The 12,258-nt window shown below is 36.6% G+C and overlaps 1 protein-coding gene across 15 annotated transcripts in view; it reads left to right on the top strand.

The window, feature by feature from the left end:
* The window catches only part of LOC131430107 (regulating synaptic membrane exocytosis protein 2), a 1,567,561-nt gene that overhangs the window by 979,717 nt on the left and 575,586 nt on the right, over window positions 1-12,258 (top strand). The gene's annotated exons all lie outside the window — the stretch shown is intronic.

Below are 12,258 nucleotides of genomic sequence, written 5' to 3'. Positions count from 1 at the left end.
CGCTCTGATCATAAGGCACGTAAACAAAGCAAGCTATTTTTTACCTTACCCCGTCCTACTTTTAAATAGAAATAGAAGATAGTATAGGTGAACGGCTGCACGAAGGTAGCTAACCGAGCTGTTGGTGAGGTAGCCATCATTAGAGTGACTGGTAAGGATTTTTTTTACTTTGCACATTGGACAATTTATGCATATGTTTCGTAGCGCTGTTCGTAAATGAGGAATATAATAATCTTGCCTTACTTCGTTTACAACGTTTCATTGTTGGAATGATAAAATCTTCGGTGATATTCGTCCTATAATATACGTTTTACTATATGATGCTTAGGAAGAAGGACGGGAAATTTTACGCCATATCCCACATCTGCGTGTGTTGTTGGGATTCGCCCATATCGTCTCAACACACCACGAGGTTTAAAGTTTGTATGGGATTTAGTATGGAGAAATTCACTTTTAACAAAAAAAATCGCCTGGAGATCAACCTATGAACTCTAAAAATATGTGCAAGTGTTATTTTCGTAGGAAATTTATTCAGGAGGAAAACTTTAGAAGATTGCAAAACAATCCGACATTTGTAGAAAAAGTTATTAAAGGAAAACCGACTCAAGGTCCGAACAATGGCTTAATCCCTTATATATCTAGCACCACTGCTGCTAGTGGTGGTAATATGATTTTGATTTCTTTTATTATGCTATAGCGGTTGATTTGAGTTGTTTGATGTCTTCACAAAAGTTTCTCAGCTGAGTATAAAGATTATTTTAAAGTGACAAGCCATGTTCCAAAACTCACTGTGAAGACACAAAAAAGTTTTTTGATTTGAAAAATTATGTTTTTGAAACCTTCAACAATATTTTAGATAAACTCAAATCCATTAACTTTGCGAGTATATAAACTCTCTATCTCTTATAGTTTAGAAGATATAGATGACATCATTTCATGCAAACAAAAATACGATTTACATTACTTTTTGTGTCTTTACAGTAAGGTTTTTACCATGGTGTGTCACTTAAAAATAATCTCTATACTCTGCTGAGTAACTATCGTGAAGACATCAAAAAACTCGGATCAACCGTTATAGCACATTAAAAGGAAGTTACATCATAGTACTTTCACTAGTAGCAGTGGTACTAGATATATTAAGGAATGAGCCATTGTTCGTACCTTGTGCCGGTTTTCTTTAACAATTTTTTCTACAAACGTCGGATTGTTTTGCGGTTTTTTAAAGCTTTCTTTCTCGTTAAATTTCCTACGAAAAAATCACATATATGAATTTCTCCACACTAAATCCCATACAAACATTAAAACTCGGGTGCGAAAATATATTTTCTCCGATCGAGGTAAAATTTTTCATGATGCTTATAGGACCCAAAAGGAAAACGAAAAGTTGTGTGTAGCGAGAAAATAAACCTTTTCATCTTTTTCCCATACAACCTTGTCCCACCCTAGTGCACATTTATATAAAATTTACTGATAAATTCATCTAGTTGGTAGACCTTGTTAGTTGGTGGATATGTAAAACTACTTTCGGACTACTAGTGGCCGGTTTCTGCTTCAAAATGCACCGGCAATAGTAAAGAGAAGCTTCAAAACCGGAACTCTCTTCAATTTTTCCGCAATAAAAAAAATATTAAAAAAATTATAATAAAAAAAACGGTTGAAAGGATTTTCACAAATCATGATTAAAAATAAAGCTCTCAGTATCTTAAAAGACACTGTGTTTTTTCATCCAGATCCGACTTCCGGTTCCGAAATTATAGGGCAATGAGGATCAAATCTTTCAAACTGTCATTCAAAATTATGCAAAATCGGTACGCATCGGTACGTGCTGGTACGGAAGAAGAAGAAAACGCACCTACCTAGCACAAACTGTGTTTTGTTCAATTTTGTATAGCGTGCAGGGTTGCCACATTTTTATTTATATTAACTTGACATAGTTGTTTACAAATCGAAAATGTGATGGTAGTTTTTACCAAATAAAGATTTTGATTTTATTCAAACTAGTAAAAAAATCTTGCCAGAATCCTCTAGTGATGTTTTTGAAAACATAAGTAATATGAGAAAGGCATAATTACACCTCTACACTTTCGTTTGCTTCTTAGTTTGTGAAAATCGGTTAAGAAATTTCCGAGAAAATTGATTGCGCATTGTTTAATAAATTTGCACATATTTCCTTGCAATTCCGGAACCGGTCCAAATGAAATTCAGGAAAACTGTATGGGGCTATAAGTCCTTTCATTTGAATTCAAGTTTGTGAAAAACGGTTCAGCCATCTCTGAGAAACGTGTGTGATTTTTTTTGCTCTTTTTGAGGCCTGCAATGCCGGAACCGGAAGTCGGATCCAAAAGAAACTCAGGAACTTTGTAGGACCTTAAGGCCTTATATTTGAATCTAAGTTTGTCAAAACCGGTTAAGGCATTTTGTGATCTCGACGAACTGAGTCGAATGGTGTATGAAACTCGGCCCAAAAGTCGGTTTTCACAGTGATTGCATAACCTTTCTATATGAGAAAGGCTAAACCCTTCTTAATCCACCTAGTGGTGTGTGGTGTGTGCCTTTCTCTTTCTTCAAAATAGTCGCATGAAGTTTCGAGTAGTACACAGTGCATCGGTGTTTATGTCACATAGTCGGCATGGTTTTTCCAATCAAGCGCTTGGCATTTGCTTTAACTATTTATATGAGAAGAATGATCCTAATCTAAAAAAACCTGTTTTAATCCACCCAGTGGTGTAACGATGCCTTTCTCGTGCATAATATTGTGATATTCTATTGAAAATTCTTCTCTTGGATTTTGGAAAGAAACCAAAGTATTGCTTGTGCATTAACTAGTTTAACATACAGAATGAAACAGTCCTTTGCTCGCGTAGGTCATCGTTAAGAAAACGAAGTGGGTTCACTATTATATGTAATTTCAGCACCGGAACCCAAGAACCGGTATAATCTAAGTCGGTTCGTACGGCCACCAATTAACATGACGTACAAACTCTACTAGTTTTTATTCAAATTTTGAAGATTTTATACAATTTTGCCATCGCACTTTAAATAACGATTCAACTGTTTGTTATATCCAAAAATACTCAGTAATTTTTGGTGGGACCATAAGACCTGCCGTTTGACCCTAAGACTGACGGTTTGAAGTCCAGTTTACAAAATTTTTTACGGTTTTTATTTCGCCAGTTTAAGTGACGGTGTACAATATTCAACACACTTTACCCTATAACTCTGGAACCGGAAGTCGGATCCAGATGAAGTTTAGGAACTTTGTATGGTACCGTGAGACCTTTCATTTGAATTTAAGATTGTGGAAATCGGTCGAACCATGGCTGCGAAAAGTAAGTGAGATCCATTTTGGAATATATGACCACTATTTCCGGTGCTTCCGGAACCGGATACCGGGAACCAGGATAACCGGAATCGGTTTTTTAAGTGCCTATTGATAATGACTAGCGATTTGTGTACCTTTGAGACCAGTTTAGACATTTTTTAACGTTTCTTGTTTCGCCGGTTTAAATGATGGTGTACAATATTCAACACACTTTACCCTATAACTCCGGAACCGGAAGTCGGATGCGGATAAAATTTAAGAATTACGTATGAAATTGTGACTCCTATCAATTGAAATTTTTTTACAAGTTTTGTTTCGCCGGTTTAAGTGACGGTGTACTATATTGAACACACTTTACCCTATAACTCCGGAACCGGAAGTTGAATCCGGATGAAATTCAGAAATTCCGTATGGCACCATTTTACCTTTCATTTGAATCTAAGTTTGTCAAAATCGGTTCAGCCATCTCCGAGAAAACATAGTGAGATTATTTGACACATGCACACACACATACACACACATACACACACAGACATTGCTCAGTTCGATGAACTGAGTCGAATGGTATATGACACTTTTCCATCCGGGCCAATTTTTACTAGTCGGGTTCTCAAGTGATTGCATAATCTTTTATATGAGAAATGCAAAACCGGTTTTAATCCACCTAGTATTGTAACCCAAGAACCGGTATAATTTAAGTCGGTTCGTACGGTCATAAACTACCTGACGTACAAACTCTACTAGTTTTTATTCAAATTTTGAAGATTTTATACAATTTGGCCATCGCACTCTAAATGATGACTCAACTGTTTGTTATATCCGAGAATATTCAGTAATTTTTGGTAGGACCGTAAGACCTTTCAGTTGACCCTAAGACTGACAGTTTTGAGCCCAGTTTACAACATTTTTTACGGTTTTTGTTCCGCCAGTTCAAGTGACGGTGTACAATATTCAACGCACTTTACTCTGTAACTCTGGAACAGGAAATCGGATCCAGATGAAATTCAGAAATTCCGTATGGGACCGTGAGGCCTTTCGTTAGAATCTAAGTTTGTGGAAATCGGTAAAACCATCGTTGAGAAAAGTGAGTGAGATCCATTTTGGTATATATGACAACTATTTTCGGTGCTTCCGGAACCGGATACCGGGAACCAGGATAGCCGGAATCGGTTTGTTTAGTTTTGAAATGAGTTTAGAAATTTTTTTTACGTATTTTGTTCCGCCAGTTTAAATGACGGAGTACAATATTGAACACACTTTACCCTATAACTCCGGAAGCGGATGTCGGATCCGGTGAAATTCAGGAATTCCGTAATATACCATGAGGCTTTTCATTAAAGTCTAAGTTTGTTAAAATCGGTTCAGCCATATCCGCGAAAACCTAGTGAGATTATTTGTCACATACACACACACATACACCCACTCACACTCACACCCACACACACACACACATTGCTCAGCTCGATCAATTATTACTATTCGGTTTTTCAGGTGATTGCATAACCTTTCTATATGAGAAAAACAAAATCCGAAATCGATAAAAAAAATTGTTATGCCATAAGTCTTAGAATTGCATCAAACGTCGAGATTTAGTGCTATCTCGAAATTTTTTTTTAAATCGACTTTCTGGGACTTTGAAAAATATCAAAATTTTTTGGGAGAGTTGGCATCACTGGGAGTGAGATGTGGTGTCCTGGTGCTGCTCTCAAAAAAGTATAATTTCAATGTGTTGTTTAATGCGTATAGTTAAAAATTTGGTTGAAATAGTTATTTTTAGTGATAGTGCAGATGTGGCACGTGTATGTTTAGTAGTGAGAGTGGTATTCATTGAATAATGTTGATCCGCGAATCGAAAGAAGTTCAAGCGGCGGGAACTGAGAATTCACAGCCCCAAAATTCAACTGTTGACCGATCGAAGCCCTGTCTGTATGTCATTGTCGGTGTTGTCGGATTATTTTTTTTTTATTTAAAAGGTATTTTTATTAAGGCCTATTTGCGTACAAGCTTTACGCCGAATAAGCCGATTTTTTGAATAATGCATTTTTTGAAGTGGATCTAGTTGTCACTCTTTTTCTAGGGGGAGAGGAGCTTCCATTTCCCTCCTGCGAGGGTTGAGGAGCACTTTGTTCGTGACTAGTCTCGTCATCCATTGCCGCATCGTTGGTTTGGTTGTTGATTTCCGTCTTCTTTTCGTTTTCCTTGATGTTCGCAGTCTTGAGCTCGTTGCTAGTTCCTGTAGATGCGCCTTGTTGTACATTGGTTGCAGTTGCTGGTTGGTTTGATGGTGAAACAGGAGTACTGCGCTCACTAGTTTTCATTGTTGAACGGTTGACCTTGTCTTTGGTTGAAGATGTCCTATTCACAGTTTCGGTGCAAGATTTGCCGTAGTGTGCAGGTTGTTCACCAAACTGCCATGTAACCAGCTGATTTTCATAGGTAATCTGCGTTTTACACGGATGTGTCCAACCTTGACCACAAATGATGTAAGATGGAATTGCCTTACGTAGTTGAATACGTACCACTCCAACGCCATTCCGGGATGTGGGGAAAAAAATTCCGCCATACTTCCCTTTCGATGGAAAGGATTTCACCATACTGCGACATATTATCCCGAACGAAATTATCGCTGGCCTGCGGAGAAAGGTCATGCACGTGTACTTCTGTGGCATTGTCCACCATGTGCACAGGGATTTTGTATTTAATGTTATCACACTCAACGCTGTGCACCTCATTGTTCACCGAAGCGAATGCAATTGCATCTCTTTCCCGTTTAAACATAATGTACACACAGTTAGACGCTTTGCCAAATTGAATCTCACTTACATTATTAGCGTCTAGATGCATTTGTTCTTTAAGTAAGATTTCAATTTCATTTGCTGCTGGTCTAACTTTGCAATGCTTGAAATCTATACAAATTGAATTTGGTTTTGTAGGCCAAGATTCAGGCTTTGTTAAATCGTATTTGACCATTCCGTACACTCTATTGTTCACTGTACTGTATTGTCTTTGTTTCTGTTGTTTCGACCGTAAATGATTTTCGACTGTGTCGTGTAAGTTGCGAGCACGAACTGGTGTTGTCGGATTGCAATTGAATGTGTGAAAGTTTACAATGAAGTCGATCGTGTCATTCAGACTGAAGGCCTAGGGTTGGTCTGCAGCGGACCCATTCGCGAGTATTTTTATTTTATTCTTTCAGTGGTCGTGTTTCATCTCGCGTTTTCGACAGCAGAGCGAGTGAGAGAAAAAGGATACTGGTGAGACCGTTCCTTGGAGATAATATATATATTTTTCTTACTTATTATATTTCTCCTGAAAATCAGGTTTTGTTGAGATCATACTGTTTACCAAAACATATCCGGATCTCTTTCCCTCCCTACTAACAAATCTCCTATCCCGTGATGCTCGGTCTCTAGAAGCAACGAGTATCGGACTAACATTCCTTCCTTTCCCTTAGTAGCACAGCCTTTGGTCGTAGCCATCGTCGTTATTGATCATTCAATAAAAAGCTAGGAGTGAGTGGGTATGTACAGTGAAAATGATTTGCTTCTCCCAAGCTTTATTTTCTTGGTTCATTGTACATTTCCACTCATTCGGTCAATCACGAAGTGCAACTACGGGCGATCTACTTCAGCTCAGCTTAGAAAAAATATCAAAATTCTCTGAGATAACACTAAATCGCGACGTTTCATGTAATTTTAAGATTTTTGCCATCGAGAAAAATTTCGATTTCGGAAATTTCATGTATCGAAATCGAAAATTTTCAAACTTTAACCACTGGGCAGCACACCTTACCCATGTCCGATGAGGCTAAAAATTTGGATGAGGACTTTTTTAGAGGTGCTTAAATTTCTTAGCTCTACAGATTTACGAAAATAGAGGTGATTCCAAAATATTGGCACCTTATATATATATATATATATATATATATATATATATATATATATATATATATATATATATATATATATATATATATATATATATATATATATATATATATATATATATATATATATATATATATATATATATATATATATATATATATATATATATATATATATATATATATATATATATATATAAATATAAGAGAGGTAAATATCAACGTGTTTTGTCGGTTACGTCACATATACCATCATATCTCCGGAAACAGTAGAAGCAGTCATTTGATCTTCGAACTTGATCAATGCCTCAATAGTAGCTTTGAAACGAGCCTAAGCTTGTTGAAATCGGTTAAGCCATCTCCGAGAAATTGCGCGGTAAAAAACAGCGCGTTTTGTCGATTGCGTCACTTATACCATCATATCTCCGGAACTAGAAGTCACAGTTATTTGATCTTCGATTTTGATAACGCGTTGTGTCGATTAGGTCACTTATACCATCATATCTCCGGAATTAGAAATCACAGTCATTTGAACTTTGAACTTAACCAATGGCCCAAGAATAGCTTTCAAACGGGTTGAGAATTGTTACAATCAGTTAAGCCATTTCCGAGAAACTTGCGGGGTAAGAAAACAAAACGTTTTGTCGGTTACGTCACTTATACCATTATATCTCCGGAACCAAATGTCTCAGCAATTTGATCTTTGAACTTAATAAATGGCCTAACAATAGCTTTCAAACGGGCCTAAATTTGTTGAAATCAGTTAAGCCATCTTCGAGAAACATGCGTGGTGAAAAAACATATTTAGTCGGTTACGTCACATATTCCATTATATTTCCGGAACCAAAAGTCACAGCCATTTGATCTTCGAACTTGATCTATGGCCTAACAATAGCTTTCAAATGGGTCTAGACTTGTTAAAATCGGTTAAGCCAACTCCGAGAAACTTGCGCGGTAAGAAAACAACACGTTTTGTCGGTTACGTCACTTGTTCCATTATATCTCCGGAACCAGAAGTCAGAATTTCCGAAATCGAAAAAAAATTTTGATGCCAAACGTCTTAGAATTGCATGAAAGTCCCAGAGTCGACTTAAAAAAAATTGAGATAACACTTAATCTCGACGTTTCATGCAATTTTAAGACTTTTGGGAGCAAAACAAATTTCGATATCGGAAATTGGTGCTTTTTCAAGATTGAAAATTTTCAACTTTTATCTGCTTGGCAGCACCTCTTACCCATGTCCGATTTAGCTCAAATTTTGCATGAGGACTTTTTCCAGTGCTTAAACTTTTGAGCATACGGGCTTTACGAAATAAGAGGTAATCCCAAAATATTCACACATTTATATATATATATATATATATATATATATATATATATATATATATATATATATATATATATATATATATATATATATATATATATATATATATATATATATATATATGTATATATATATATATATATATATATATATATATATATATATATATATATATATATATATATATATATATATATATATATATATAAACTTGATCCATGATTTTCATCCATGCAAATGACTGGCAGCTGTGACGTAATCGCTCTTGTCGGAAGCGAATCTAGCTTTGCAAACGGCACAAAATACATCTGCTCGCATTGGCGATAGAATCCAAACTGATTCAATTTTTGTTAGGAGCTTTCCTTTACGTGATTTCGTTTGTAGCTTTTTCACTAATGGGCGGTCCTAACGGCTATAAAAATAGCCGCATACAGAATTTTAATGTCGATTATTTCATTTCGGATTTGCATAATTTATTGAAAGAAACTATCAATATGTTGTACGGATTCGTTTCTAGCATTCAGAAGGACCAAACTGAGAAACTCACTACGATATTCACCACTTTTCGGAACATTTTTCTCGAACGTTTTGTTGTACAGCAGCAGATATTTTGTTCTCTTCCTCAGAACGCGTTCTGATTGGCTGGTGTTGACATGGGTCAAATGAGATAGGTTTTCCAATAGTGTACTATTGAAATACTTCAATGCTTTTGCTATACACGTTTAAGTTGAAAATTTTCGATTCTATTGGTAGTTAGATTATATGAATCCTTCCACAGATCACTGAGCTATTAGCTTTCAAAATACGAGAAAGGCAAACGCGCCTTATGAATTATCCTCTTTGATACTCGTTTATACCAAACATTTCAGAAAAGTTTAATTTTGAACTATTTGAGATAATGTCACACAACTGAAAATTTTATCATAAAATTGTGATCATATTTCCGATGGCATGTAGCAAAAATTATGTTGATTCGTTAGATACAACAAGATATATTCACGATCAAAAACTTATCACTCTCTCAAAAGTAGCAGAACAAGCCTTTTTTGAAGATCATGAACTCACTACCAATGGCATAAAAATCTCAAGACAATTTTCAAAAAACATTAAATGTAAAAAAAATGGAAATTAGATTCAGAAGAAAGTTTAGAAATATTCAAAAATAACTCCATCTTTTTATTAAACCGAGACCAAGAAAATAGATCTTCTTGGCTTTTCCAGTTACTACCCATATCCAAGATATAAACAATTATAGAAAACACTTAACTCTTCCAGTTTTCTGTTACCTGTTTTTTCCTGTTCAATTTTTTTTTGTTCATTTTGTGGTTTACCTGTTTACGTTTGTACCTACTTAAGTTTGTATAAAAGGAACTTCACTGCAGCATTCCTTCAATAAACTTATAAAACCGATACACCGAAGAAGGATGTAAATAACATTCCGAAATACGTATCTGTATTATAACGTTTAATACACTTTTGTGAAAATAGTGACTGTGAAAATAGTGACTTTGTGAGAGTGTAATGACGTGACATAGTGGAACTAAACGGTACAACAACAGTACTATTAGTGAGAATATTCTACTAACAGCTCAAACAGAAATTTAATGAATCTCTTTCAGATTTCAGAATACCACAATATTATATATCAGAAAAACATCATTACTTAGGCTCGTTTGAACAAATTCAAAGATCAAATGGCTGTAACATCTGGTTCTGGAGATATGATGGAATAAGTAACGTAACCGACAAAACGTGTTGTATTTTACCGCGCATGTTTCTTGGAGATGACTTAACCGATTCTAACAACTCTAGGCCCGTTTGAAAGCTATTATTAGGCCATTAAACAAATTTGAAGATCAAATGGCTGTGACTTCTGGTTCCGAAGATATGATTGTATAAGTGACGTAACCGACAAAAAGCGTAGTTTATTTTTACCGCACAAGTTTCTCGGAGATGGCTCAACCGATTTTAACAAGCTTAGGCTCGTTTGAAAGCTACTATTGAGCCATTTATCAAGTTTGAAGATCATATCACTGCGACTTCTTTTTCCGGTGATATGATGGTATAAGTGACGTAGCCGACAAAACACGTATATATATATATATATATATATATATATATATATATATATATATATATATATATATATATATATATATATATATATATATATATATATATATATAAATTGTGATGGAAATCATAAATCCGTTGTGTGAAATATTCTGTCAGGGAAACTCTCGTTCGCTTGGACAACAAGAAGTCAAATCAACGTCCTTGAATTTAGTTAACATACCTGAAAAAAACGTGTTGAATCTACCTAGCAGTGAGACGATACCTTTTTTAAGGAATACGCAATGTGTTTCTGAATTAATATTCTTTGGTGTTTTAGTTTTCATGACACTATTTTAATGACCATCGTTTTAAGCGGCAATTTGAGATTGTAAGAGCTTAATACTCTGTAATGTCGAAACTGCAAAATGAATCGAATTTGAACCTAAACGTGGGACAATCCATTGATTATTCCGTGAGATGTCGAAGTAAGTTCCACTTAAGAGTTTTTCGTCATTATTTACGGTTCTTCCATAGCCGATATTTAGAAACCAGCATAACCAAAAACGATTCGTATGGCCATTAATTAATACGACGGAAAACTTGCAATAGTTTGAACCCAACTTTGACTTTTTGGGATTGTCATCTTCTATATCGGTTTGAATTTTAAAAACTCATCACCCTGTTATTCCAGTATCGGAAGTCAGAATAGGATAAAATTCATTACTGAGAGCCTTGCCCAACATAGTGATCTTCGGTGTAAACGGCTGGATGAGATCGCGAGCGCCAAAAAGCTAAATACGGCCATGAAAGAGCAAGGAGGGGTGGACGGAATCCATTCGCCTGTGAGAAGGACCCAGGCACTCAGATAGCCACATTGAAGCTATCAGTCATGGATGCTAATAAGGTCCTAAATGTGAGAAAGCTAAAAGTTGGTTGGTCGGTTTGCCCGGTGACTGCATACGAATCGCCGGTGGTGGATATTTGCTTCAGGTGCGTCGAATCTGGCCACAAGTCTTGAGACTGCAAATGCCCAGACCGAAGCAACCTATGTAACCGTTGCGGTTGTGAAGGCAACAAGGCCTTTAGTTGCAACAAAAATCAACGGTGTGTGATCTGCGCGGTCAAGAAGAAGGCTCAAAAGCACGCCATGGGAAACCCCGTCTGCCCCTTCGGCAGAGGAAATAAGACGGCCTAAACGTAATGCAGCTAAACCTCAACCACTGTGCAGCTGCGCAGCAATCGCTGTATCAGTCGGTTGTAGAATGGAGCATAGACGTCGTCATCCCCTCGGACCCCCATCGCATCCCCGCCACCAATGAGAACTGGGTTGTGGACGAGCGTATAAGGCTGGAGAACCACACATCAAACTAAATTTCTGTTTGAGCTGTTAGTAGCACATCAAAGTTGGAAGGAGAAGAGTTGGTAGCCGTCCTGACACGAGCGTGCGACGCGACAATACCAAGGAAGGCACGACCATGGATAAACAGACGACCAGTCTACTGATGGAACGAACGAAGATTTGCACCTTCGAGCGACATGTTTGAGGGCCAGGAGAAGGATGCAAAAAGCTAGATCACTGGAGACAAGAGCAGTAAGAAACGAAGCGTTCAAAGCGGCCAAGCATCCACTGAACAAGGCTTTTCGCTTAAGCAAAAAAGACTGCTTCGA

This window comes from Malaya genurostris, chromosome 2, assembly GCF_030247185.1.
Source record: "Malaya genurostris strain Urasoe2022 chromosome 2, Malgen_1.1, whole genome shotgun sequence".
Lineage (NCBI taxonomy): Eukaryota > Metazoa > Arthropoda > Insecta > Diptera > Culicidae > Malaya > Malaya genurostris.
The sequence above is the reverse complement of the archived record's forward strand: the minus strand, read 5'-3'. Positions and strand labels throughout refer to the sequence as shown.